The sequence below is a fragment of the Mizuhopecten yessoensis genome, unplaced genomic scaffold (assembly GCF_002113885.1).
Source record: "Mizuhopecten yessoensis strain PY_sf001 unplaced genomic scaffold, ASM211388v2 scaffold11145, whole genome shotgun sequence".
NCBI classification, from domain to species: Eukaryota; Metazoa; Mollusca; class Bivalvia; order Pectinida; family Pectinidae; genus Mizuhopecten; species Mizuhopecten yessoensis.
The window spans coordinates 2,186,478-2,196,074 of record NW_018408902.1 but is presented as its reverse complement, the minus strand read 5'-3'; the positions used below and the strand labels follow the sequence as shown (position 1 = coordinate 2,196,074).

At 32.8% G+C, this 9,597-nt stretch overlaps 1 protein-coding gene across 5 annotated transcripts in view; it reads right to left on the bottom strand.

The window, feature by feature from the left end:
• LOC110466839 overlaps positions 1 to 9,597 on the bottom strand; it is a 46,306-nt gene that overhangs the window by 31,125 nt on the left and 5,584 nt on the right. For 4 of the 5 annotated variants that reach the window (XR_002464781.1, XM_021523615.1, XM_021523616.1 and 1 more), the window contains exon 2: positions 2,727 to 2,817. The gene's annotated coding sequence lies outside the window, so the exon portion shown is untranslated. Of the gene's footprint in view, positions 1 to 2,726; positions 2,818 to 3,971; positions 4,153 to 9,597 lie in introns of those variants that run through there. The other variant, XM_021523618.1, reaches the window with a different exon arrangement.

Sequence of the window (9,597 nt, the reverse complement as noted above, 5' to 3'; positions counted from 1 at the left end):
TAATTGGGACCTTTCGAACAATAAAGGCGTCTCCTTAGTTTATGTCTTCGGCGAAGTTCTGTTCCTGCTGGGTCTAAAATACTCATTAAAAGTCGAACTTCCTCCTTCCTTGCGTTAATACCTTGACATTTCATTTTTTGATACATCCATCGATATCCATGCATTACTCCTGATCCTCGTTGTTCAGACTGTATAAAATCAGCAACTGTCATAATGTCAGCTTCATGTTTATATCTGTACAATGATGCTTTGTGCAAAAGCCTTATCAATTGTCTGCTACTGAGAGAATATCCGTGTCTATGGTTTGAAATCCAACAAATGTCATCATGCTTTAAACCTAATAAGAAATAATTCTTCAACAGCTCGCCACGATAATCAGCCATTATCAAAATGAAAGAGAGGCTGACATTTATTCGTTTAAACGAAATAATATTTCGATAAAACGAAATGATATTTCGAAAAAACGAAATAATAATTCGTTATAATGAAATAATATTTCGAAAAAAAGAAATAATAATTCGTTATACCGAAATAACATTTCGAAAAAACGAAATAGTATTTCGAAAAAACGAAATAATAATTCGTTAAAACGAAATAATAATTCGAAAAAACGAAATAATAATTCGAAAAAACGAAATAATAATTCGTTTTAACGAAATAATAATTCGATAAAACGAAATAAAATAAGTGTGTAGCATGTCAGTTAACGGGCTCCGTAGTTTGTCACTAACGTACCATGTCAACTTTTTTCCAGAATAATCTGCTGTACCAAATACCTTTTCGATAACTTGTTGTATACGCTCTATAACCTGCTGTACCAAATACCTTTTCCATAACTTGTTGTATCAGCTCTATAAAACGCTGTACCAAATCCCTTTTCTATAACTTGTATCAGCTCTATAGCCTTCTGTACCAAATCCCTTTTCCATAACTTGTTGTTACAGCTCTATAGTCTGCTGTACCAAATCCCTTTTCTATAACTTGTATCAGCTCTATAGCCTGCTGTACCAAATCCCTTTTCCATAACTTGTTGTATCAGCTCTATAGCCTGCTGTACAAAATCCCTTTTCTATACCCTGTTGTATCAGCTCTATAACATGCTGTACCAAAATCCCTTTATCCATAACTTGTTGTATAAGCTCTATAACCTGCTGTACCAAATCCCTTTTCCATAACATGTTGTATAAGCTCTATATTTTGCTTAAAGCTTGTTCCTTGACATTCTATGAATACCCTTATCAAACGCCTTCAAGAAGTCGCGTGCCGTGTGCGTTACACGTGTGTAAGCTAATTTTAGAGTGAGAAAGCAGCTGTTAATACAATGTAGTAACACTGCATAATCAGTATGTTCGTGAAACGTTCTGCCAATTTTGTTTATATATTCATTTTTTATTGCTTTATTAACTTATGATCGATAATTTAACAATGGGCATTGAATTCTATGTAAGTCTAGATAAGATAATAAAACTCAAATATGATAAGAAATAAAAAAACCTTTTTTTTTGAGTAAACGGTTACTTGCTCCTGTTCTAAGATCACACTGCCAAATCATGACAACTTTTCAACTCTTTTTGAGATTGGAAAAGTAATATGTTTTTGAATTTATTATAATGGGAATCTTAAAATGATTAATGTGAAGTCCTTGATTGAGTATTGTATTTCTTATAATAGGTTGAGTCAGGATAATAATTAGATCGACTAAGAAAAATGACCATCCGTCTTAAAACAGACTACGTAGACATGAATTCCGTACCTAACTGCAAAAAAATCCTTTTCTGGAAATATGTTTTAATGTATTGAGGACTAGGGCCGCCTATATGAAATAATAACACTGTTTCATATTTGGTTACCACTCAATTTACTAATGTTGGTAAGTACGCAGAGTCGGCATAATTGTGATTTTTTTTAAAGATGAACGTAACACCCACACACACGATTGCACCTTTAAAATTTAGTAATTGATACAGTTTGCCAAAAATGAAATACAATGCATCCTACAGTTTTTAAGTCCTTCTATATATATATATATATATATATATATATATATATATATACGTATATTATAAAAGCAGAAAAATGATCCTTACGGACGAAGAAATGATATAAAAAGGAAAATGCTCAACAGCGAGTCTTGCATAGAGCATAATAAGAACTATAAGACTTAAGATCAGCAATCGGTGCCATCTCTCACTGATAGTACATGTAAAGGGTGGCAGGCTCTCGAAGTCTTAAATTAGACCTTACTTTCTCGCAGCAAAAAAACGCTCTTCAGTTTGGTGTACAAAAATGTTTGTATGGTTTCTTTCGTAAAACCTCTACATCTACGAGAACATTTCTCCTTACGCTGGCACGGTCTCCGTGTCATTTTGGTATTAGAAGGTTTTTTTAGGTGCTCGGGCACTTCTTACATGCGAATGTCTCATGCAGGCTCGAGCCACAAACACCTCCCGTCTCTTTGTCACCCTAACGAAGTGGAGAACTTATTGCTGCATTGCATTTCTAACTGTTCTTCTTCTTTCTCTTGATCATTTGTCAGAAACTTACAATAATACCATTGGTCGGCTTGTCATAGATGTGACACATTTATGGGTGTACGCCAAGGTGATGCCAACGGTCCCTCTCTATGACTTATTTCGCTCCAACCGAAGGGAACGTATCGTTGTAGGAACCTCCCAGCAGTATTCATATTATACCTCAGTGATGATCATTTATTAGATGTGACTTACCACAATAGGTATATCCGATCATAATACACCTGCAGCAGCAGAAGTCTCCATCAAGAGAGTTCAACATCTAGAGACGGTGGAGTCTGATCAGCTGTAGATAAAAAGTGCAGTGCTGCAACACTAACTTATCCAATGACACCCGGGCAACATACGGTATATAGGCCAACTAGGATTCAGGAAGCTTTGATCACACATCAGTGAAAACTTTCACTTTTGTGTTTGAAACAGAAATAATTTGCCATGATAATTGTTCAATTTTTATCTTCCATAGTTTTTTCTTTGCAGGTGTACTGTTTTTAGCTTATAACATTATGCTACAAAAAAAAAAATCAAATTGGTAACTAATTTGACAAAATATAAAAGTGAGTGCGTTTTAAATAATTGTGTTTTAATTCAGTTTTAAAAGGTATATATAATAGTGATAAATACATATATTTGGTTTATTTCGAAGGTAAGTACATGGCAGGCAACTCTTGACTTTCTCTTTATCATCTAAAAAGCACCAAATTCCGCTATTGTAATCCTTACAACATGTTTAACAATGAACATTAGCTCTGTAGAGCTATTATTATGACAAAACATGAAAAAGATGCAGAGAAAAATACAAACAGAACAAAATATCACAGCTTGCATGTTGAATAAAGAATAAAAACAACTTAAGGGACTGAACAATACAAATCAGTACTACATGTTAGAAAGCAAGCAAACAACAATACCTACATACCTAAATACATACATATATATCACAGAAATGCACAAGTACCACTTCTAGGCAAGCAAAACACAATGCAAACATACATACATACATATCACAGAAATGCACAAGTTACTACTTGTAAGCAAGCAAACAACAATAAAAAGGTTAGTGTACGAGTGGTATGGCATAAAGCCCATGCCACACACAAGAAATGATTTAAATGGCAAGGTGCCTAATATACATATATGCCAATATGGCAAAAAATACAAATTACCAGAATATATGATAATATAGCATAAGTTAAAAGAAAACACTATCATTTATTATGTTAAGAGAAAAATCTAACATAAATTGAAATAAAAACCATTGAAATAAAAACCATAAAAGCTAGACATTTACTCCACACATATAGCACAACAACATAACTGGCCGTCCCAGGTACGCAACAGCCTGAAGAAGGTTAATTATAGTTCTCGACGCACCTTCGTTCATTAGACAGGCTGTTCCATACCCGGGCGGCCTCAACACGAAATGACATCTTTCCATACCTCGTGGTTCTATCCCTTGTTACCATAATGGTGTTTTCTTTCCTTGAAAGAGGTATGGCGGGTTGCTATGCCTATTTCCCCAAAGTTATGTTACGCTAGTGCGCGCATCCAACCGTGCACTGTTATGACGCGTTATCAGGTATTTTTATACAGGTATACGTAGCTATATCGGAATCCTGTGCCTAAGAATAGATTATTGCAAACAGACGAATTTAAGGGCATGGGTATTAATACATGCGTTTAACGATAAAGGCTCAACACAATGCTTATTTCACGTTTTTTATATTGATTTATAACAAATTATACGCTTATATGTAATACAAGATCGTGCAATCTATACGAAACAGTTTTGAACGGATTTAATTTTCAACACTAATACCTGTGTTCGGTAAATCGGTAGCATTCAGAATGAGTTCTGAGAAAGTATCAGGTCTCGGGCGATAATCCGCATGTCGCACTAAATAGTAACGAAATTATTACTAACAAAACTGATAAATCAATAGGTATGTTATTAAAATGTAAACAAAATTTTCCATCGATTTGAAAAACAAAATATTGCTTTATTAAGGAAAATGATTACATGCCTAAATATTTAAAAAAGAAAAGAAAAAAACCTGAGGGAGGATTCGAACCTGCACCGTTTATTTTTTAGTCACAAGTAAACTGCGTTACACATTCGACTACATAGAACATATAGATATTGGCAATTACAAACTGATTTAACCCTAGAAACACCTGTCGCACTTTAGAGAAACTTGATCAACTCTGTTTTTCATTATTTGAGCACTTTCCCAAAGGAGGACCACTTTTCCGTAATACGATTTGTTTTTGCATATTACATCACGGTCACAAAAAGTTTATTCAAAAGTTGGTTCTCAGATGGGAAAGTGTTGAAAGTATTTTTTAAAGTCCGGGAAACCCCATCACTTTCATAGATATAGTGTATATGGCAGTTTAAAAATTCATATTCAATTGGTTCTATAACTTTTGTATGTATTTTTGATACCCGAAATGTTTTATTCCCTAATTTGTTTTCCCGTTTTCATAAATGCCGACTTAGGGAAATATGAGCAGTTTCCCGCCATACCTCTTTTATAAGACATAATTTTTCTCCACAATGTCACTGATAAAATCTGGTGCTATCTTATTTAAATTGTTATATACTTCTTTAGCAATAGTCTTTAGCCTGCTTATATGTAAAAAGGATAAGATTGTTTTGTTTTAAAAGATCTTTAAATGTAGATGTATAAAGCGTATGGCTCTTTCCTGAATTATCTCCATCTTTTTGGTCTGTGCAATGTAAAGAAGTACCAAGCCAATGGGCAGTAATTAAAATTGGACAAGATAAAAGATTTAAAAATAGTAATTTTGTCATTTTTTGTTAGATAAGTGCAAATTCTTTTTAACACACACAGCTGTTTGGAGGCTTTCCTGCATAAATTTGCAATGTGGTTTTTAAACTTAAGGGGCTATTGTCTAGGTCTACACCCAAAAGCTTAACACAATTTTCTCACTTAATTTCTTGATTCCCAATAAGTTCACTGGTCCCCCCCCCCCCCCACCCAATACATATAGCCTGAAACTTCTCAGGATTAGCCTTTGTGCCATTTACTTTAAACCAGTTTATTAAAATTTGGCCTTTCATTTACTAAAACTTCCCTAAGGGAAACTGCATTTTTACTTATATGCGACAAGAAATTATCATCAGCATAATTGTAGAGGCTACTAGTTTTAACAAATTGGTTTGATGATGCGCCCCTTTTAGTGAGGGGTATACATGATGTAATAATGACTTTGTCAGTGCATTCGTCCCTATTGGCGTGCGTGTGTTCGTAGCCGAAAAATACATTTAGTTCATATTTTCATCTGCTTAGATTTTGTATATCCTCAGTCAATGTTAAAAGGCCGGGGGCAAAGATCACACTTGACCACTTTTAAAGTAGAAAGCTTTATACGGAGACTCTCTGACTCATCGGTGATAATAGAGGCCAAAAACGTTGGAAATCTAAATTGGTATTTATAAACTACCGTTGAAATAGATATACATAAAAAAACTTCTTTTATGAATTTAAAAAAAAAAACATGATCATTTTTAATGCTATGGGATAGTTATGAACACTAAAAGATATCTTAAATCATATATCCCACCAAATCAAACAGAAGTATATATACTTCAGGCTATTAGTTTTTGAAAAAAATCATCAGACAAATCAAACAAAACGATTATCAATGCTTTAAATATTTGCTGTTTTGGGTAAAAAATGCAGGTGAAACTTTGAAATTACAAATATGGAAATACTTTGAATACAATAAGGGTACAGGTAAAAAGATTTACAATTTGCTTTTAGAATGACCAACAACACAAAGCTCAAATGGTAACAATTTAGAATAAATTATAACCTATTGACTACGAATTAGTAAACACATAAAGCAGGTTTTACAAATAACCGTAAGTGTTATTTCTTTAATGGGAAAAGGGAGACAATCATGATTATTATTTGGGAATGCCGTGAAACTTTGATAACATTTTGGATGCATCTAATCTATTTTAAAATTATATATTTACATCGCTCCCGTTGCTTCCACGCGACAAAATTATCAGTAAACGGAAGCGATGTGAAGATATGATTTTAATTAGATTGGGATGCATCTAGTAAACCCTTTTAGGCTTATTCAACAATGCAGAAGTTAGTAACAGAATCAATAATAATGAAATAATAATAATAATATACAACATTTATATAGCGCCCTATATAATTTGTAAAATTACTCTAAAGCGCTTTCCAACATATGAATAATAGAAATGGTTATAATGGTTATAATTGTGAAAACAAAAAAAAGGCTTACAATCACTTTTATACATTAAGGCAAGCAATGTGCACATAATTGAACAATAAAAGGGTGGTATTTACATGACGTCTTTGCAAAGAATCTAAAGTGCAGACGTGAAGAGGTGAATTTTGATGTCCCTCTTGAACTTGGCCAGGGTATTTGACTTTCTAAAAGCAGATGGTAAGCTATTCCACAACGTGGCCGAAACCCTCCCAAAGCATCTGTTTCCGTAGGTCACAGTACGAGATTTTGGGACACGCAACAAAAATTCTGACTCCGACCGCAGTGATCGTGACGACTGATACACGGCAACAAGCTCATGTAGGTACTGAGGAGCTGTTCCATCCAGTGCCTTGTATGTGTACACTAGAATTTTGTACTGCGACCTGTATCGTACAGGTAACCAGTGCAACGAATAAAGCACATGATTGATATTGATTCTTTACAGTACTTTAGCGATACCAGCATTCACAACCATGATTAAAAACACTATAGGGTACAAAAGTATTCATGGTACATGTAATTAAGTATAGGGATAAAAACTGAAAATGAATCGAAAAAGAGAGATCTAGCTGAAGTATTTTAGAATATGACATTTGCTTGTAAACTGTAATTATTTGTTATAAAAAGTCCCGAGCTCAACCAATGCTATTGATTTATAACTTACTATGTTCTAATCAAGGAGAAACACTAAAATAAAAGTAACAGTCTGAAAGCATAAGCCCTGGCTACATCTACTGTTGATGACGTCATATACATAATTATATATCGTTCGTGGAAAATTTGCATAGCTCCGCCCTCTTGTATTGGCGGTTACTATGGTTTTTGAGTGAATGTCAGTGTAGGCTGTAAATTTAGCAAACTACTCTTTACTTGATTCTTTGACACATCCCCTCTCTTGACTGGTTTGTAATGCTATCATGTGCTGATTAACCTTACTAAAAGAATGATAAACTGTTCAAATAAAAGAACAAAGAAATGAAGAAAATATAAAAGAAGAAAATAGTATAGCTTTCCTTTATTTAATTATTCTCTCCTTACCAAACCTATATAATCAATACATATAGTTATAGGCAGAGAACAGAGCATGTTAAGAAGTTAGCAACCATAATATCAGGTAATTTTAGTGGCAATTAAGATCAATATTATCTATAACAATATTATCTATTACAATATCTATTACAATATTATATGTTACAATATTATAATATTACAATATTATATGTTACAATATCATCTATTACAATATTATCTATTACAATATTATCGATTACAATATCACCTATTACAATACTATATGTTACACTATTATCTATTACAATATCATATATCACAATATCATCTGTTTCAATAATATCTATTACAATATTATGTATAACAATATCATATATTACGATATTATCTATTACACTCAGACACATTAGGAGAAGTCGGGTAACATAAGGAAGAAACTGTAAAAATAGAAACGGTGCATGATATTAACCACAAACTACCTTTTAATCTGATTATCTTTTTAGAACACTGACATTTTTCAATTGTCAGTTTTATATTTGACGTACGAAAAACAGATCTTTACATAATTCCTAGTACCTAAAATGATTCTAACGTGTAACTTCTAACGTAATAATAAATATATATTCCTTACGTGTCAGGATTCTTTTTATATCTGATGCCTACATGGTTAAAGAAGAAGAAGAAGAAGAAGAAGAAGAAGAAGAAGAAGAAGAAGAAGAAGAAGGAAAAGAAGAAGAAGATGAAAAAAACTGTATACATGTATGTGAAAACTCCTTTTCTTAGAATTCGACCTAGTAGGTACAGAAAGTTATGAGGATGAGGGTTTGGGTCGTAGTCTTACTATAGTTTACAACACTCTCATGTAATAGAACAATTCATACACAACTTCCTTGCATATAATCCAATACTTATATCCGTTCTATTAGAAGGTTCTTTTATGACAATTTAACTGCCACTGCTATTTGCAGAGTATGAATATTTGGCCCGAGAACTACTGCTACGAATGAGTGACTACGCGCTCAATGTTCTTTTTTCTAAAATAAAAATAACTAAAGAATCAGTAAGGATAGATTTGTTTTATATTTCGATATTGGCGGGAAACAGCGCGTGGTTTCACACTCCAAACAATTTGATGTTCTATTTTAAAGTTCTGATTTTGCTGTTGATCCTCTGCAATGACCTACAAACTAACCCAGGCCCAGCTGATTCTCTAAATAACAACTTAAGTGCATTTTATCATGATAATATTACAATATTATATGTTACAATATCATCTATTACAATATTATCTATTACAATATTATCTATTACAATTTCACCTATTACAATACTATATGTTACACTATTATCTATTACAATATCATATATCACAATATCATCTGTTTCAATAATATCTATTACAATATTATGTATAACAATATCATATATTACGATATTATCTATTACACTCCGACACATTAGGAGAAGTCGGGTAACATAAGGAAGAAATTGTAAAAATAGAAACGGTGCATGATATTAACCACAAACTACCTTTTAATCTGATTATCTTTTTAGAACACTGACATTTTTCAATTGTCAGTTTTATATTTGACGTACGAAAAACAGATCTTTACATAATTCCTAGTACCTAAAATGATTCTAACGTGTAACTTCTAACGTAATAATAAATATATATTCCTTACGTGTCAGGATTCTTTTTATATCTGATGCCTACATGGTTAAAGAAGAAGAAGAAGAAGAAGAAGAAGAAGAAGAAGAAGAAGAAGAAGAAGAAGAAGAA